At 41.1% G+C, this 21,036-nt stretch overlaps 1 long non-coding RNA gene across 1 annotated transcript in view; it reads left to right on the top strand.

Annotated features, from left to right (window-relative positions):
- The window catches only part of LOC133542368 (uncharacterized), a 59,694-nt gene extending 44,769 nt beyond the window's left edge, over positions 1–14,925 (top strand). The window contains exons 2-3 of the long non-coding RNA XR_009804138.1: positions 14,121–14,324; positions 14,453–14,925. This is a non-coding gene — a long non-coding RNA (uncharacterized LOC133542368). The remainder of the gene's footprint in view (positions 1–14,120; positions 14,325–14,452) is intronic.
- Positions 14,926–21,036: the final 6,111 nt, after the last annotated feature.

The following is a 21,036-nucleotide window of genomic DNA, read 5'->3' on the forward strand; positions in this document are numbered from 1 at the left end:
TTTTCTGTGACGTTAATTACAATACAATGTTATCCAGAGGTGTACTTACAACAGTTTTAGAGGCAAATGATTTAATTATTTAATAAATAATATAATTACTTAAAGCGTGAGTGAAGAATGAACTATCGACCTGATAGAGGTCCTAAAGAGAAAGAGATGATGTCATATGCTCACAGATACTACCTGGTGGTTGTTTGAGCTCGCTGCAGCAAGTCTTGTTTAAATCAAACCAACCCCCCGCTCCTTAATACCTCAGTCCCACGCAGAATTCTCACAGGAATGAGGCAAAAACTAACAAATCCACGATAAGGGGTTGCGTAACAGGAAATAACTTAAGTCAACCGTCCCGATCATTAAAACCTTATGGCAAAAATTGCCTCCGGCAAGTCTTACTCTTAAATGTTACATCGCAGCTCCTCTTTCTTTTAATTAAACTTTTACTGTCCTCGTCTACAGAAGGAACGTCTTTTAATGGAGTCATAAAACAAGGCACAGTACAACTTCCTGTGCAAAAAAAAAAAAAAGAAAAGCTAACTATTCAGCATAATAAGGTGAACGGAGTTGCTTTGAGGAAACAAAGAGAACCGCTCCTGTTCCTTTCAGTCATAAACGAAAGTGACTTTGAGCGCAAACAAACAAACCGAGCTTAAGTGAATCAGTTTGGCAAAGGCAGGAACGTGTCAGGCGGGCGGGTGATGGATGGCGGCGCTCGGGAGCCCTGACTTTTGGTTAAGTGACAATGACGCGCATAAAGGCCGCCATTACCCGTTTTAAAATGCAGTTAAAATTCTCATCGACCCGCCCGTCTCACTTGCCAATACGCCGCGGCGTCGGCGGCTGAGCAGCAGACGGAGAGTGATTTGCATTGAGAGGCAACCTGTCACCTTTCCATAACGTTTATACGCCGGGGTTTAACGAGACGCTGGAATAGGAAGGCGCGCCTCGCTCTGATCAGTTCATGCTGGAAAGGTGCAAATCAGCAGCTGACGTCACTTAGAAGAAGAACAAAAATCCACTTAAGCGTCGCCTGTGTCGCGTAATTGCAGCAAGTGAAGTGAATTATATTTATATAGCGCTTTTCTCTAGCGACTCAAAGCGCTTTATATAATGAAACCCAATATTCAAGTTGTATGTAAAGGCCTACTGGAACCCGCTACTACCCACCACGCAGTCTGATAGTTTATACATCAATGATGAAATATTAACATTAGTTTACTAAATTACAATTTTAAATTTCCCGCGGAGTTTCTTGTTGAAAACTTTGTTCAATTAATAATGGAGAAGTCAAAGTAGAAAGATGGTGTTGGGAAGCTTTAGCCTTTAGCCACACAAACACAGGGTGATTCTTTGTTTAAAATTCCCGGAGGTGAAGCTTTACTATGGATCAGCGCGGTCAAGCGAACACGGATCCCGACCACTTGTCGACCGGCAGGTTTCGGTGAGAAAATTGTGGTAAAAAGTCGCCTCTTACCGGAGATCAGCGGAACTTCTGTCGTGCTGCTGCTGCTGTGACTAATTCCCTCAGAGACTGGCGTCAAGACACCTGTGGACACACACCTCCGACTATCAGGTACTATATAACTAAAATACGCGCAACACAATAGAAAGATAAGGGATTTCCCAGAATTATCAATCAATCAATCAATCAATCAATGTTATATTGCCCTAAATCACAAATGTCTCAAAGGACTGTACAAACCACTACGACTACGACATCCTCGGAAGAACCCACATAAGGGCAAGGAGAACTCACACCCGGTGGGACGCCATTGACAATGATGACTATGAGAACCTTGGAGAGGACCCCCCCCCCCCCCCCCCCCCCTCTCTAGGGGACCGAAAGCAATGGATGTCGAGCGGGTCTAACATGATACTGTGAAAGTTCAATCCATAGTGGCTCCAACACAGCCGCGAGAGTTCAGTTCAAAGCGGATCCAAGACAGCAGCGAGAGTCCCGTCCACAGGAAACCATCCCAAGCGGAGTCGGATCAGCATCGTAGAGATGTCCCCAACCGATACACAGGCGAGCGGTCCATCCTGGGTCCCGACTCTGGACAGCCAGTACTTCATCCATGGTCATCGGACCGGACCCCGTCCGCAAGGGAGGGGGGCACAGAAGAGAAAAAGAAAAGAAGCGGCAGATCAACTGGTCTAAAACGTCTATCTAAAGGCTAGAGTATACAAATGAGTTTTAAGGTGAGACTTAAATGCTTCTACTGAGGTAGCATCTTGAACTGTTACCGGGAGGGCATTCCAGAGTACTGGAGCCCGAACGGAAAACGCTCTATAGCCCGCAGACTTTTTTTGGGCTTTAGGAATCACTAATAAGCCGGAGTCCTTTGAACGCAGATTTCTTGCCGGGACATATGGTACAATACAATCGGCAAGATAGGATGGAGCTAGACCGTGTAGTATTTTGTACGTAAGTAGTAAAACCTTAAAGTCACATCTTAAGTGCACAGGAAGCCAGTGCAGGTGAGCCAGTACAGGCGTAATGTGATCAAATTTTCTTGTTCTTGTCAAAAGTCTAGCAGCCGCATTTTGTACCAACGGTAATCGTTTAATGCTAGACGAATTATCCTAGTAAATGTGTCTAAAAACATCTGAATCTCACAGGAATGAGGCAAATTCTAGTCCTTCGCTATCAATATTCTCAGCCACAAATCTTTCATCCTCGCTCAAATTGAGGAAATTGTCGTTTTCTCGGTCCGAATAGCTCTTTTTGTCGGAGGCTCCCATTAAAAACAATGTGAATATGTGAGGTAAAGGCAGGGCTTTTTTATTAGCGACCAAAAGTTGCAAAATTTATCGTGGATGTTCTCTACTGAATCCTTTCAGCAAAAATATGGCAATATCGCGAAATGATCAAGTATGACACATAAAACTGTCATGATCCGTGGCCTGGATCATGTTTAGTTCAGTTATTTTCTGTTAGTTTGGACTCCCTTTGTTGTTTGTGTACCTTTTGTGAGTTAGTTTGGTCGCCATGGTAACGTATTAATTTCACCTGCTGCGGGTTCCAGACGCACACCTGTTTTTGTTAATTACTTTCTTATTTAAGCCTGCCTTGTCCAGTCAGTCGGTCTTGGTCCCTTGTTTGCGGTATGCAACTGTTTCGTTGGTATTTACTAGATTTCTTGTTACCTGATCCTGTGCTAGTGTTAGCATTAGCTTCTGTGCTTTCGCCACGTGTTTCTTTTCATCTGTTTTTGTTATTAAATCATTCTTACCTTTACGTTGTAGTCCGGAGTGTCTAAGTTTGCGTTGGAGGAACGATCCCGCATTAAAATGCGACCCACACGTGACAAGAACGGACCTGCTATCTCCGTTAAAATAAGAAAATCTCATTTCAGTAGGCCTTTTAAACCAGTGCGGGTGGCACTGGGAGCAGGTGGGTAAAGTGTCTTGCCCAAGGACACAACAGTAGTGACTTGCATGGCAGAAGCTGGGATGGAACCTGGAACCCTCCAAGTCACCTCCCAGGGGGTGATCAAGGGTGATGGGTCAAATGCAGAGAATAATTTCGCCACATCTAGTATGTGTGTGACAATCATTGGGACTTTAACTTTAATTTTAAGTTGCTGGCACAACCACTTGACCAACCGAGCTATACTACAAAAGACTCTCTCTTATTTGTTTGCATTTATTTCTGGATTCCTCCAATGACTCTCCTGATAGTCAATAGATGACTATTCCGCTTAGGAATAGTCATCTAAATATGTGTTCTGTATCATGCGTTAGGTCATGGGTGTCAAACTCTGGCCCGCGGGCCAAATTTGGCCCGCCGTTTAATTTCATTTGGCCCTTGGTAGAGTGGCCGTGCCAGCAACTTGAGGGTTGCAGGTTCGATCCCCGCTTCCGCCATCCTAGTTACTGCCGTTGTGTCCTTGGACAAGACACTTTACCCACCTGCTCCCAGTGCCACCCACACTGGTTTAAATGTAACTTAGATATTGCGTTTCAGTATGTAAAGTGCTTTGAGTCACTAGAGTCATTTAAGTCTCACCTTAAAACTCCTTTGTATACTCTAGCCTTTAAATAGACTCCCTTTTTAGACCAGTTGATCTGCCGTTTCTTTTCTTTTTCTTCTATGTCCCACTCTCCCTTGTGGAGGGGGTCCGGTCCGATCCGGTGGCCATGTACTGCTTGCCTGTGTATCGGCTGGGGACATCTCTGCGCTGCTGATCCGCCTCCGCTTGGGATGGTTTCCTGCTGGCTCCGCTGTGAACGGGACTCTCGCTGCTGTGTTGGATCCGGTTTGGACTAGACTCTCGCGACTGTGTTGGATCCATTGTGGATTGAACTTTCACAGTATCATGTTAGGCCCGCTCGACATCCATTGCTTTCCTCCTCTCCAAGGTTCTCATAGTCATCATTGTCACCGACGTCCCACTGGGTCATTATTGTCACCAATGTCCCACTGGGTGTGAGTTTTCCTTGCCCTTATGTGGGCCTACCGAGGATGTCGTGGTGGTTTGTGCAGCCCTTTGAGACACTAGTGATTTAGGGCTATATAAGTAAACATTGATTGATTGATTGATAGAGAAAAGCGCTATATAAATATACTTCACTTCACTTTATCAAATTAACATTAGAGCTGGCCCGCCGCTGTAACACCGCATTCACCACTAATACTCATACTCGTCAACCCACCTGATTTTCCCGGGAGACTCCCGAAGTTCAGTGCCCCTCCCTAATTTCTTCCGACTTCCACCCGGAAAATAATATTGGGGGCGGGCCGTAAAAGCACTGCCTTTTGTGTTCTCTACATGTCGCCACGTCTGCTTTTCCTCCATACAAACAGCATGCCGGCCCATTCACATAATATATGCGGCTCATACACACACACAAGTGTATGCAAGGCATACTTGGTCAACAGCCATACAGGTCACACTGAGGGTGGCCGTATAAACAACTTTAACACTGTTACAAATATACGCCAAACTGTGTACCCACAGCAAACAAGAATGACAAACACATTTCGGGAGAAAATCCGCACCGTAATACAACATAAACACAACTGAACAAATACCCAGAACCCCTTGCATCACACCCCCGCTACCACCAAACCTCGCCCCAACTCAAACCCGCCGCCGAAAAGAGGCATTCAATCTGTATTTGTATTTTATTTGATATGCCATTGATATTTTTTAATTATTATTATTTAAAACTCGATTTTGCATGTTACTATAAAGTTATATAAGCCTTGCTTGGTCAATATTCAATGCAAAACTTGTTTGAATCCCTATTAAAGGATTAATTTGTTCAACCTCGGCCCGCGGCTTTGTTCAGTTTTAAATTTTGGCCCACTCTGTATTTGAGTTTGACACCCCTGCATTAGGTCATTTTTCAAAATAAAAGCAAAACATAAAAGAATGAAATAAACACTTTTTTTGTTTTTTTTCAAAATTTAAGGATCGAAATTGAAAAAAAAATTATAATTATTTTGAGCACAATTGAAAATTATAAAACAGATAACAGGCATAAATGTAAAGACAGACGCACAAATTGCAACACAGATTATTTTTAAACACACACACACAAAAATCTAAAGACAGACACACCGATCCACAGATTGTTTTTACGCACACACAAATCTAAAGACAGACACACAATTCGCAGCACGGACATGCAATGTTGTTCCACACGCACAAATCTAAAATAAAGACACACAAATCGCAACACATTCAAGTTTTTTTACTCACATAAACCAAAAACAGACACACAATTTGCAACAAGGACACACATTGTTTTTACACACTCACACAAATCTAAAGACAGACACACAATTTGCAACACGGACATGCAATGTTCTTTCACACACACAAATATAAAATAAAGACACACACATCGCAACACACACACAGTTTTTACACACACAAATCTAAAGAGACTCAAAATTTGCAACACGGACACACGTTGTTTTTACACACACACAAATGTAAAGACAGGCACACAATTCGCAACACGTATACACAGATTGTTCATAAACACACACAAATCTAAAAACAGACAGACAATTCGCAACGCGTGTTTACACGCACACAAATCTAAAGACAGACACAAATCGCAACACATACACACAGATTGTTTGTATGCACGCCCAAATCTAGGGACGGACACAAAATTGGCAACACGGACACATAGTATTTGGACACACACAAATCACAACATGTAACCGCAAAGTGTTTTTACATACACAAATCTAAAGGGACTCAAAATTACCAACAAAAACACAGATTGTTTTTCCGTACACACAAATTTATACACAAATCGCAACACGCACACAGATTGTTTGTACACACAAATCTAAAGACAGACACACAATTCACAACACAAATATAAATTATTACACAGACACAAATCTAATTAAATACACACAAATCGCAACACATACACACGAAGTGTTTTTACACACGCACAAATCCAAAGAGACACACAATTCACAACACGGACATGCATTGTTCTTACACACACACAAATCTAAAGACAGACAAATATCGCAACACGAACACAGATTGTTTCTACACACACACAAATCTAAAGACAGACACACAATTCGCATTACGGACACAGGTTGTTTTCAAACATACACAAATCTGGGCTCTACTGAGGATGTCGTGGTTTGTGCAGCCCTTTGAGACACTTGTGATTTAGGGCTATATAAATAAACATTGATTGATTGATTTTATTGACTGATTGAAATCTAAAGACGGACACACAATTGGCAACAAGGACACATTGTTTTTACACATACACGAATTTAAAAACAGACACAAACAATTCGCAACACGGACATACATTGTTCTTCCACAAACACAAATCTAAATAAAGACACACAAATCGCAACACATACACACACAGTGTTTTTACTCACATAAATCTAAAAACAGACACATAATTTGCAACACGGACACACATTGTTTTTACACACACACATACACAAATCTAAAGACGGACACAAATCGCAACACGTACACACAGATTGTTTTTACACAGACACAAATCTAAAGACAGACACAATTCGCAACACGGACTTGCATTGTTCTTCCGCACACACAAATCTGAATGAAGACGAACAAATCGCAACACATACATAGTTTTTTACACACACATAAATCTAAAAACAGACATACAATTTGCACCACAGACACACACAACATGTGCACATACATTGTTTTTACACACACAAATCTAAAGAGACTCAAAATTAGCAACACAAAGACATTTTTTTACACACGCACAAATATAAACACAAATCGCAACACAAACACACATGGTTTTTACACACACACACACATCTAAAGAGACTCAAAATTAGCAACACAAACACATTTTTTACACACGCACAAATATAAACACAAATCACAACACGAACACACATGGTTTATACACATACACACACACAAATCTAAAGACAGACACAAAACTCAACACAAACATGTATTGTTCTTACACAGGCACAAATCTAAATAAAGAAACACAAATTGCAACACATACACGGAATGTTTTTACACGCCCACAAATCTAAAGAGACGCACAATTCGCATCACGGATATACATTGTTCTTACACACACACAAGTCTAAAGACATACACAAATCACAACATGTACACACAATTTTTACACACACACACACACACAAATCTAAAGACAGACACACAATTCGCAACACGGACACAAATTGTATTTACATGCACACAAATCTAAAGACGGACACATCGCAACACGGACACAAATTGGTTTTACACACACACATCTAAAGACGGAAGCACAATTTGCATTACGGACACAGGTTGTTTTTACACACATATCTAAAGACAGACACACAATTTGCAACACGGACACAGATATTTACACGTACACAAATCTAAAAACAGACACACAATTAGCAACATGGACATGAATTGTTTTCACACACACAAATCTAAATAAAGACACACAAATTGTAACACATACACACAGAGTGTTTTCACACATACATCTAAAAACAGACATACAATTTGCAACACAAACAAAAATTGCTTTTACATGCACATACGGACACAAATCACAACACATACACACATTATTTTTACACACACACACACACATCTAAAGACAGACACACAATTTGCATTACGGAGACAGGTTATTTTTAGATGCACACACATCTAAAGACAGACACAAATCCCAACACGAACACAGATTGTTCTACCCACCCATAAATCTAAAGACAGACACACAAATCGCAACACATACACGGATTGTTTTTACACACACACAATTTTAAACACAAAAACAAATCCCAACACGAACACATTGTTTTTACACACACACACACACACACACACACACACACACACACACACACATACACACACACAATTCACATTACGGAGACAGGTTGTTTTTACACACACACACAAATCTAAAGATACACAATTTGCAACACTAAAACATATTGTTTTTACACATCCGCAAATCTAAAGACAGACACACAAATTGCAACACCTAGACACAGATTTTTTTACACACATACAAATCTAAAGACAGACACACAAATCGCAAAATATACACACGTATTGTTTTCACACAAACACACAAATCTAAAGACAGACTCACAAATCGCTACACGTACACACATTTTTTTTACACATACACGTTTAAACACAAACACATATTGCAACACGAACACGGATTGTTTTTACAAACACACACACATCTAAAGACATGCACAATTCGCATCACGGACACAGGTTGTTTTTGCACACACACAAATCTAAAGAGACACACATTTCGCAACACAGACACGTGTTTTTTTACAAACACACAAATCTAAAGGCGGACACACATTTCGCAACACAGACACATGTTTTTTTACACACACACAAATCTAAAGGCGGACACACAAATCGCAACACGTACACAGATTGTTTTTACACACACACACCAAAATCTAAAGACAGACACACAATTCGTAACACGTACACAGATTGTTTATTTTTACACACCAACAACAATCTAAAGACAGACACACAAATCACGACAAAGATTGTTTTTACACACACACAAATCTAAAGACAGACACACAAATAAGAACATTTGCAGGTAGATGTGTTGCGATTTGTGTGTTTGTCTTTAGATTTGTGCGTGTAAAAAAATTGTGTATGTGTTGCGATTTGTGTGTCTGTCTTTAAATTTGTTTGTGTGTGTGTAGTGTGTAAAAAAACGACACACAATTCACAACATGGACACAGATTGTTTTTACACAACAACAACGATCTAAAGACAGACACACAAACCGCAACACATACATGGATCGATTTTACACACACAAATTTAAACACAAACACAAATCGCAACGCGAACACAGATTGTTTTTACACACACACACACACACACAGACAAATCTAAAGACAGACACACAATTCGCAACACAGACACAGATTGTTTTTACACACCAGAGACAATCTAAAGACAGACACACAAATCGCAACACAGATTGTTTTTACACACACACAAATTAAAACATTTGTAGGTTGATGTGTTGCAATTTTTGTGTCTGTCTTTAGATTTGTGTGTGTAAAAAAAATGGTGTATGTGTTGCGATGTGTGTGCCTGTCTTTAAATGTGTGTGTGTGTGTGTGTGTGTGTGTGTGTGTGTGTGTGTGTGTGTGTCTGTAGTGTGTAAAAAAAAGGTCACACAATTCACAACATGGACACAGATTGTTTTTACACACCAACAACAATCTAAAGACAGACACACAAACCGCAACACATACATGGATTGATTTTACACACCCAAATTTAAACACAAACACAAATCGCAACGCGAACACAGATTGTTTTTACATACACACACACACAAATCTAAAGACAGACATACAAATCGCGACACAGATTGTTTTTACACACACACAAATCTAAAGGTGGACACACAATTCGCAACACAGACACGGATTGTTTTTACACACCAGAGACAATCTAAAGACAGACACACAAATCGCGACTCAGATTGTTTTTACACACACACAAATTAAAACATTTGTAGGTAGATGGGTTGCAATTTTTGTGTCTGTCTTTAGATTTGTGTGTGTAAAAAAAATGGTGTATGTGTTGCGATTTGTGTGCCTGTCTTTAAATGTGTGTGTGTGTGTGTGTGTGTGTCTGTAGTGTGTAAAAAAACAACACACAATTCACAACATGTACACCGATTGTTTTTACACAACAACAATCTAAAGACAGACACACAAACCGCAACACATACTTGGATTGATTTTACACACCCAAATTTAAACACAAACACAAATCGCAACGCGAACACAGAATGTTTTTACACACACACACACACAAATCTAAAGACAGACACACAAATCGCGACACAGATTGTTTTTACACACACACAAATCTAAAGACAGACACACAAATTAGAACATTTGCAGGTAGATGTGCTTACACGCGTGGTTAAAAAAAGGTATGTGCACATAGATTTTGGACAATAATCCTCCCAGTGAAAGCAGGCAAATGGTGTGATGGAGCTGAAAAGACGAAGACAGTACATTTCTGGGCAAATTGCCTCATGATGAATCTTTTCTATTGTCTCTTTGTTAGCCGGTGATTTAGTGTGCTGCTTTAGAAAAGAGCTTGATTCACAGTCTAAAATGAGCCGGGCTGGACCGGCTGAGCCACGACTGCAGCAAACTGTGACTGATGTCCAGTTCAAGGATTTCATAAAAAAAAAAGCAGCAAAATACCGGAAAGTTGGTTGAGCGGCAAAGTGTCGGAGGTATAAAGAAGCGAGGTTTCGGACAAAGCAGGAGCCCGGAGGCTGACGGCATGGAGGTCGGAGGAGCAGCCTGATGAAGTATCCCCGACCGGACATCCTGTGGCTTTTGAGGCTGGCGAAGCGGAGGATCTCCGGTGGACGGCCTGAGGGCAGGACGGACCGGAGCCAGCAATGACGGATGAGTGGCGCTGGAAGGCGAGCGGCTTTTTTTTTGGCTGGACACTTAAAAACGCTGGGAGGACAGCCGCTAACTTTGGAGTAACTAACAGGGCAGAAACACCTGGGGAGGGGACCGCTACGTGCTTTACCTCTCGGGTGATCGCCACAGCTGCAGCCTCTGAGGATACTTGCAAGTTCTAAAGAGTGTCTCGTTAAAGGAGTGACCGCCATCACACCTAATGAAACTCCGTGAGTCATTAGTTGCCTTAATGAGGCAGGGAAAGTTAGACGGGAGAAAAACTCGGTTGGTAGAGCGGCTGTGCCAGCAACTTGAGGGTTGCAGGTTCGATTCCCGCTTCCGCCAACCTAGTCACTGCTGTTGTGTCCTTGGGCAAGACACTTTACCCACCTGCTCCCAGTGCCACCCACACTGGTTTAAATGTAACTTAAATATTGGGTTTCACTATGTAAAGCGCTTTGATTCAATAGAGAAAATGCGCTATATAAATATCATTCACTTCACTTGTGCTGGGTTATTATCTGCGTGATATTTCCAGAAACACGCTTAAAGGGGAACATATCACAATTTCAGAAGAGTTAAAACCAATAAAAATCAGTTCTCAGAGGCTTATTTTATATTTCGAAGTTTTTTTCAAAATTTTACCCCTACCGGAATATCCCTAAAAAAAGCTTTAAAGTGCCTTATTTTCGCTATCTGCAAAGCCACTGTCCATTTGCCTGTGACGTCACATAGCGATGCGAATACAAACAGATGGTGGTTAGCACAGCAAAATATAGCGACATTAGCTCGGATTTAGACTCTGATTTCAGCGGCTTAAGCGATTCAACAGATTGCGCATGTATTGAAACGGATGGTTGGAGTATGGAGGCAGATAGCGAAAACAAAATTGAAGAAAAAACTGAAGTTACTGACGCTATTCGGCCATGTTTGCCTTAGCATCGCCGGTAAAATGTGCAGACCAACGATCGGAAGTTTCGCATCTTGTGACACTGGATCAACTTAAATCCGTCGATTGGTAAGTGTTTGTTTGGCATTAAATGTGGGTGGAAGGACACGCTGGATGCAAATACAGCTACAAATGTACATACAGCTAGCCTAAATAGCATGTTAGCATCCATTAGCTGGCAGTCATGCCGCGACCAAATATGTCTTGATTAGCACATAAGTCAATAACATCAACAAAACTCACCTTTGTGATTTCGCTGACTTTATCGTTGGGAATGCGTGGCGCAGTGGAAAAGTGGCCGTGCTCAACCCGAGGGTCCCTGGTTCAAATCCCACCTAGTACCAACCTTGTCACATCCATTGTGTCCTGAGCAAGACACTTCACCCTTGCTCCTGATGGGTGCTGGTTTGTGCCTTGCATGGCAGCTCCCTCCATCAGTGTGTGAATGTGTGTGTGAATGGGTAAATGTGGAAGTAGTGTCAAAGCGCTTTGAGTACCTTGAAGGTAAAAAAACGCTATACAAGTACAACCCATTTATCATTTGAATGCATCTGCTTTGAGTGTCGCAGGATTTCCAGACATTCTTGCCGTATCTGTCGTAGCATCGCCGGTAAAAAACAAACGAGGGACTTTCGTATCTCTTGACACTGGAGCAACTTAAATCCGTCGATTGGTATGTGTTTGTTTGGCATTAAATGTGTGTGGAGGGAAAGGCCGGATAAAAATATAGCTACAAATGAGGCATAATGATGCAATATGTATGTACAGCTAGCCTAAATAGCATGTTAGCATCGATTAGCATGCTGTGCTAATCGATGCACATTCTAAGTAAATCAACTTGAATCCGTGCCTCGACAACACACTGGCGAGGCATGATGTCGCCAAGGTACTGGAAACAGTCGAACAAACTGAAAAAAACAGAGCTGATTTGACTTGCTGCGTGTAATGTGGTGGAGAAAATGGTCTTGACTACCTAGGTGACGTCACGTTCTGACGTCATCGCTCCGAGAGCGATAAATAGAAAGGCGTTTAATTCGCCAGAATTCACCCATTTAGAGTTCGGAAATCGGTTAAAAAAAACATATGGTCTTTTTTTCTGCAACATCAAGGTATATATTGATGCTTACATAGGTCTGGTGATAATGTTCCCCTTTAATTGTGCAACACGAGACTTTGTGCAGTCGTGGTCAAAAAGTTGACATACACTTGTAAAGAACATACGGGTTAAAGGCCTACTGAAACCCACTACTACCCACCACGCAGTCTGATAGTTTATATATCAATGATGAAATATTAACATTGCAACACATGCCAATACGGCCTTTTTAGTTTACTAAATTGCAATTTTTAAATTTCCTGCAGAGTTTCCTGTTGAAAACGTCGCGGAATGATGACGCGTGTTTGTGACGTTATTGGTTGGAGGGGACATATTAGCCCAGCACCACTTGCGGCTAAAAGTCGTCTCTTTTCATCACGCAATTAGACTGTCACACCTAGACATGGATTTGTTTTGCTCCTTCGACACAGAGGGATTACAGGACGAGCCAGGCGTGAATTCAGGTACATGATCATTTATTAATACACTAAATACAAAAATAATCAAAACAAAGGGCGCTCACAAGGAGGTATATTACTAGACTACAAAATACAAACAGGAAACAAAAGCACTTGCACGATGGCATGAATGAACTATGAACATAAACAACTAGATGGCATGACTATAAACAACTAAAACAAAACACTTACTGTGACCAAAGGCAAGAATAGCAAGGTGCGTGGCAGGTGATCGTGGGAATGGAGAATGAGTAGCATATGTAGGCAATGCAATAGCAGGCACATGAAGGCAGAAAGCAAATAGTAAAGTTACCAGGACGAGGACAGAAACAGCATGGTATAAATAGCAGCTATGATGATTAGAAACAGGTGTGGGACTGAGGGCTGGGCGTGACTTGGAGACCAGGTGGAAACCAATAAGTTACTATTGAAACAAACAAAACCAGGAAGTGTAAAACGGGAAACAAGAGTCCAAAAACAAGACAAACGTGATCAAACTTAAAACTGAATTACAGGCATGACATACACAGTATTTTGGAGATCTGTGTTGCTGAATCTTTTGCAATTTGTTCAATTAATAATGGAGAAGTCCAAGTAGAAAGATGGAGCTGGGAAGCCTTAGACTTTAGCCACACAAAGACACGGTGATTCCTTGTTTGAAATTCCCGGAGGTGAAGCTTTACTATGGATCAGAGCGGTCAAGCGAACATGGATCCCGACCACTTGTCAACCGGCAGGTTTCGGTGAGAAAATTGTGGTAAAAAGTCGCCTCTTACCGGAGATCTGCGGAGCTTGCGCCGTCCGTGCAGCTGCCGTGACTTCCCTCAGAGACTCTGGCGTCAAGACACCCGTGGACACACCCCTCCGACTATCAGGTACTACTTAATCTCACTAAAACACTAGCAACACAATAGACAGATAAGGGATTTCCCAGAATTATCCTAGTAAATGTGTCTAAAAACATCTGAATCGCTCCCAATGCAATCCCCTTTTTTTTTTCCAGTCCTTCACTATCAATTTCCTCATCCATGAATCTTCCATCCTCGCTCAAATTAATGGGGAAATTGTTGCTTTCTTGGTACGACTAGCTCTTGATGCTGGAGGCTCCCATTATAAACAGGAGCCCTCACACCGGTGATGTCAGCGTCTGCGACTTCCGGTAAAGGCAAGGCTTTTTTATTAGCGACCAAAAGTTGCAAACTTTATCGTGGATGTTCTCTACTAAATTCTTTCAGCAAAAATATGGCAATATGGCAAAATGATCAAGTATGACATATAGAATGGACCTGCTATCCCCGTTTAAATAAGAAAATCTCATTTCAGTAGGCCTTTAAGGATTGGTTTGTTTATGAAGCTTATGCATTTTAGAAACAATCTTGTTGAAAGATGCCATGTTGGACCAAAAATACAAAAAAAACAAATCTGTCTGGAGCCGCAAAACGTTAAAAGCCTTATGTAAGCGTTATAATAAGGGTGTGGAAGATGTCTTGTTTCCACCAATTATGGACATGACAAGGTTTACAATAGTGTTTATATTGCAATAAATCTTCCTTCTTGGGCTATTCAGCAATTATATGTTTTGTCCGTGTCAGTCTCTCTCTCGCTCTCGTTCGTGCTCCACTCCAACTCTCCTCTCCTCCCCGGCTGCTGCCTTTTTAACAGAGCGACAGATGATTAGACAAGGAGGCCCAGGTGGGCTGTCTACGCACCTGTCGCTGATCTCGCAGCCGGTCCTGGCACACCCCGCTTCGCTGCAGGTCCGCAGACCCCCCCACCCCCTCTAGTGTTTCACCGGCTTAAAACCGCCAAAGGTATAGATGAGTGTGCCCAAGTTTAAGTGAAGAACAGGTTGTCTTCTTCCAATGGATTTATTACAATCTGTGCCAGCTGGGCAACGTTTTGCTGTGGTCTGGAACAATAATACATAATGTGTCACGAGACATGCAAATATAGATCAAATACACAGAGGACTTAAATAAAAGAAATTAAATGAACTCAAATATACCTGCAAAGAGGCATAATGATGCAATATGTAAAGACAGCTAGCCTAAATAGCTTGTTAGCATCGATTGTTGGCCAAGTCAATAAAGCTCACCTTTGTGTATTCACGCACAGCATAAAACGTTTGGTGGAGAAAAAGAGACAAAGAAGGAGTGGCATGAAGCACGTCTTTCTGTGGCAGCGGCGTAAACCAACTGCGGTGAGTTAAAGGGCCGTCAAAATTGATAGGACCTTACGGCGCTGGCCAAATACATCAGTAAAGTATGAACACAAACATATTCAACAGTGGACTTTCTAACAATTAGGAAGATGTCTGTCACGTTTGTCCTCCTACAGAAATATTATTAAAACAACAAATATATGTTCCCTCATTTTTCTTCCATTTCTTTTAAAAAGCTCCAGGGAGCCACTAGGGCGGTGCTAAAGAGCCCAAGTTGCTGACCCTCGGGCTAAAAGGAGCAAAAGCTAAGCACTTCTTGCAAAGCGGGGATTCAGTGTTTGATGTTGAGATCCGCTTTTCGGATCGCTACATATTATTGTTTATTGTTCCAGTTTTTGTGTCACTCCGTCGTTCCACCTGCTTAGTTCCTGTTTAGTCCGTTTCTATGGTTTCTCATTAGTTTCAGCTGCTACTCCCGGTTCCCGCACACCTGTCACATTTGATTACTTCCCTATATAAGCCTGCCTCCTTTTGTTGTTCATTCTGGGGTCCAAATTTGCTCTCATGCAACTGCTATGCTAATTTGCTTACACACAACTCGTTATTATCCTCGCAAGCTCCCATGCTACACATTTGTTTCATTCTTAGGTCTCATGCTAAATATTTAGTTTTTCCTTTTTGTGTGCCTTCGTGCCAGTTTAGTTTTTCTATATGTATTCCTAGCTCTCATGCTAGCGTCCTTTGTTTGTTTTTCTATTAGCTCTAGTATTTTTGTTCATAGCTCCTTTTGTTACATTAATAAATCATAATATCTTACCTATTGGGATACTATGGGATACTATGGGACTATTTGGGGTCTTTTGGGACCTATAAAGGAAATGATCCTATTCTTGGGATACGTTGGGACTATTTGGGGTCCAAAAGGACCCCATAGGGGAAATTGGTCCTTTTTTGGGAAATTTATCTTTTTTTTTCAGAAACTTTTGGACAATTTGGGTTTTTTTCCGAAACCTAAAGGGAAGATGGTCCTTTTAGGGATACTTTGAGGTCCTTTGGGACCTATGATGGGAGATAGTAATTTTTGGGATACTATGGGACTATTTGGGGTATTTTGGGACCTATAAAAAAATTATCCTATTCTTGGGATACGTTGGGACTATTTGGGGTCCTTTGGACCCAATAGGAGAAATGTGTCCTTTTTTGGGAAATGGATCTTTTTTTTCAGAAACTTTTAGACCATTTAGGGTTTTTTTGAAACCTATAAGGGGAGATGGTCCTTTTAGGGATACTTTGAGGTCCTTTGGGACCTATAATGGGAGATAGTCATTTTTGGGATACTATGGGACTATTTGGGGTCTTTTGGGACCTATAAAGGAAATGATCATATTCTTGGGATACGTTGGGACTTTTTGGGGTCCTTTGGACCCAATAGGAGAAATGTGTCCTTTTTTGGGAAATGGATCTTTTTTTTCAGAAACTTTTAGACCATTTAGGGTTTTTTTTTAAACCTATAAGGGTCCTTTTAGGGATACTTTGAGGTCCTTTGGGACCTATAATGGGAGATAGTCATTTTTGGGATACTTTGGGACTATTTGGTGTCTTCTTGGACCTATAAAGGAAATTGTCCTAATCTTGGGATACATTGGAACTATTTGGGGTCCTTTGGAACTTATAAGGGGAAATGCATCTTTTTTTTTTTTTGGACACTTTGGGACTGTTTAGGGTTCTTTGGGGACCTATAGAGTAAACTGTCCTTTTTTGCAGACACTTTGGGTACATTTGGGCTCCTTTGGGACCTATAGGGGGAGGTTGTCCTTTTTGGTATACTTTGGGACCACTTGTTTTTTTTTGGGACCTATAAAGGAAATGGTCCTATTCTTGGGATACGTTGGGACTATTTGGGGTCCTTTGGATCCCATAGGGAAAATGTATCTTTTTTCGGACACTTTGGGACCATTTAGGGTTCTTTGGAAATCTATAGGAGGAGATGGTTCTTTTTGTAATACTTTGGGGTCCTCTGGGACCTATAGGGAGAAAGAGTCATATTTAGGGTCTTTTGGAATCTATAAAGGAAATTGTCCTATTCTTGGGATACGTTGGGACTATTTGGGGTAATTGGTCCTTTTTTGGGAAATTGATCTTTTTTTTCAGAGACTTTTAAACCATTTAAGGTTTTTCGAAACCTATAATGGGAGATGGTCCTTTTAGGGATTTGTTGAGGTCCTTTGGGACCTATAATGGGAGATAGTCATTTTGGGATACTTTGGGACTATTTGGTGTCTTTTGGGACCTATAAAGGAAATTGTCCTTTTCTTGGGATACGTTGGAGCTGTTTGGGGTCCTTTGGAACCTTTAGGGGAAAATTCATCTTTTTTTCGGACACTTTGGGAACATTTAGGGTTTTTTGGAAATCTATAGGGGGAGATGATTCTTTTTGTAATACGTTGGGGTCCTCTGGGACCTGTAGGGAGAGAGAGTCTTTTTTGGGATAATTTTGGACTATTTGGGGTCTTTTGGAACCTATAAAGGAAATTGTCCTATTCTTGGGATACGTTGGGACTATTTGGGGTCCTTTGGATCCCATAGGGGAAATTGGTCGTTTTTTGGAAAATGTATCCTTTTTTTTTCAGAAACTTTGGGACCATTTGGGGTCCTTTGGAAACCTGTAAGGAGAGATGGTCGTTTTAGGGATACTTTGAGGTCCTTTTGGACCTATAATGGGAAATACCTTAGTTCTTTGAATTGTTTTGGGATACTTTGGGGCTATTTGGGGTCTTTTGGGACCTATAAAGGAAATTGTCCTATTCTTGGGATACGTTGGAGCTATTTGGGGTCCTCTGGGACCTATAGGGAGAGAGAGTCATTTTTGGGATAATTTGGGAATATTTGGGGTATTTTGGAACCAATAAGGAAATTGTCCTATCCTTTGGATACGTTGGGACTACTTGGGGTCCTTAGGATCCCATAGGGGAAATTGGTCCTTTTTTGGGAAATTGATTTATTTTTTTCAGAAACTTTGCGACCATTTGGGGTTCTTTGGAAACCTATAAGGGGAGATGGTCCTTTTAGGGATACTTTGAGGTCCTTCTGGACCTATAATGGGAAATACCGTAGTTCCCTGAATTGTTTTGGAATACTTTGGGGCTATTTGGGGTCTTTTGGGACCTATAAAGGAAATTGTCCTATTCTTGGGATACGTTGGAGCTATTTGGGGTCCTCTGGGACCAATAGGGAGAGAGAGTCATTTTTGGGATAATTTGGGACTATTTGGGGTCTTTTGGAACCTATAAAGGAAATTGTTCTATTCTTGGGATATGTTGGGACTATTTGGGGTCCTTTGGCTCCCATAGGGGAAATTGGTCCTTTTTTGGGAATTTGATCTTTTTTTATAGAAACTTTGGGACCATTTGGGGTCCTTTGGAAACCTATAAGGGGAGATGGTCCTTTTAGAGATACTTTGAGGTCCTTTTGGACCTATAATGGGAGATAGTAATTTTTGGGATACATTGGGACTATTTGGGGTCTTTTGTGACGTATAAAGGAAACTTTCCTATTCTTGGGATACGTTGGAGCTATTTGGGGTCCTTTGGAACCCACAGGGAAAATGGTCCTTTTTTCCGGACACTTTGGGACTATTTTCGGTCCTTTGGAACTTATAGGGAGGCGTGGTCCTTTTTGGGGATATTTTTGGACATATAGGGGGAGCTGATCTTATTTGGGAAACTTCTGGGCTACTTGAGGACATTTAGGATTATATGATGTTTATGGGTGTGTATAGTGGGACAGGCAAAAGTTAATTCGAAGAAAATGCGGTAGTTTATACATCAATGTTTCTGTGCTGCCCCACGGACCGGTGTTTGGGGACCACTGCTATAGTGAATGGTTATTGATAGGAACAAGATACAATATAAACACGGTACAGGAGAAGCGTGACCGCGTTCTAAAAGGTGCCCCGAGGTAAGTGGCGTAATGCACCCTGCTACATAAAACTCTTCCTGCTGGGTTATTCCACAGGCTTTCATTTGAAAACTGTGTGGCAGATAGAATGGATAAAGACTATGAATAGGGCTCCCGTTCCCCCGAAGCATGACACATAAAAACGCGGCGCTGGGAGAAAATCCATAAATGCAAATGTTGTTTTGGATGCGCTGCCGTGGCTGCAGGACACGAGGAACTTGGTATTGTACCTTGACGGGCTCATCAGTTCATGAACAGCCGAGTGGGCGCTGCATTGATCTGTGTTGATTCGCTTATTCTAGGGATTTTTTTTTTTTTTTTGGATCGTCACATCGTCTTGCTAATGCAAATCCTGCCATTATTCCGCACGGCGACCGAGTGGGAATTAACATACAGCAGGAATGAGGGCGGAAATCGATATTATTCTAATGCTGTAGTACTTAGCAAATGTGCTTTCTTTCTGGCCCAGTTTACTGTAGAGGGGGGGGGATGCTGGCGACTAAAATTAGATTGCTATCACGTAACCGCGTGCAGAACTTTTGGACTTGTTTTGTGCAGTGAAAACTATGTTGGATTCAGGAAATGTTACTCAAGTATCGAATTGTGTTGATACTGTAAATCTGGTCCTGAAATGTGAGCGTGTGTGAGTTGCTCCCAGGTAAACAATAGATTGTTTTCCACTGGAGGAATAAAGGCAGTGGGACTCCTTGGCTGCCAAGTTCTGTATTTTGCTCTGCAGTAACTGAGACAGTCTTTACCAGGGGTGTCTAAAATCTTTGACTGGGAGCCGCATTGGGCTAAAAGTTTTAGGCTGGGGGCTGTATATATATATATATATATATATATATATATATATATATATATATATATATATATATATATCTTTATTGGATTATCCAGAGAATAGTGCTCGATACCGTGGTAGAGCGCAATATGTAGGTGTGGGAAAAAATCACAAGACTACTTCGTCTCTACAGAACTGTTTCATGAGGGGTTCCCTCAATCATCAGGAGATTTTACAGGAGTCGTTCTATTCTGCCTATAAAGCCCTTAAAAAGAGCCAAACGCCTCCATTAAGGTTTTATATACATGAAATAAGTATATTTGTAATGGTCCTTACATATGTCAATCATCAGGAGAAATCTCCTGATGATTGAGGGAACCCCTCATGAAACAGTTCTGTAGAGACGAAGTAGTCTTGTGATTTTTCCTACACCTACATACATATATATATATATATATATATATATATATATATATATATATATATATATATATATATATATATATATATATATATATATATATATATATATATATATATATATATTAGTCCTAAATGTCCTCAAGTAGCCCCAAAGTTTCCCAAATAAGACCAGCTCCCCCTATAGGTCCAAAAGTATCCTAAAAAAGCACCATCTCCCCCTATCTGTTACCAAAGAACCTTAAAAGGTCCCAAATTGACCGAA

The sequence above is a fragment of the Nerophis ophidion genome, linkage group LG24, assembly GCF_033978795.1.
Source record: "Nerophis ophidion isolate RoL-2023_Sa linkage group LG24, RoL_Noph_v1.0, whole genome shotgun sequence".
NCBI lineage: Eukaryota > Metazoa > Chordata > Actinopteri > Syngnathiformes > Syngnathidae > Nerophis > Nerophis ophidion.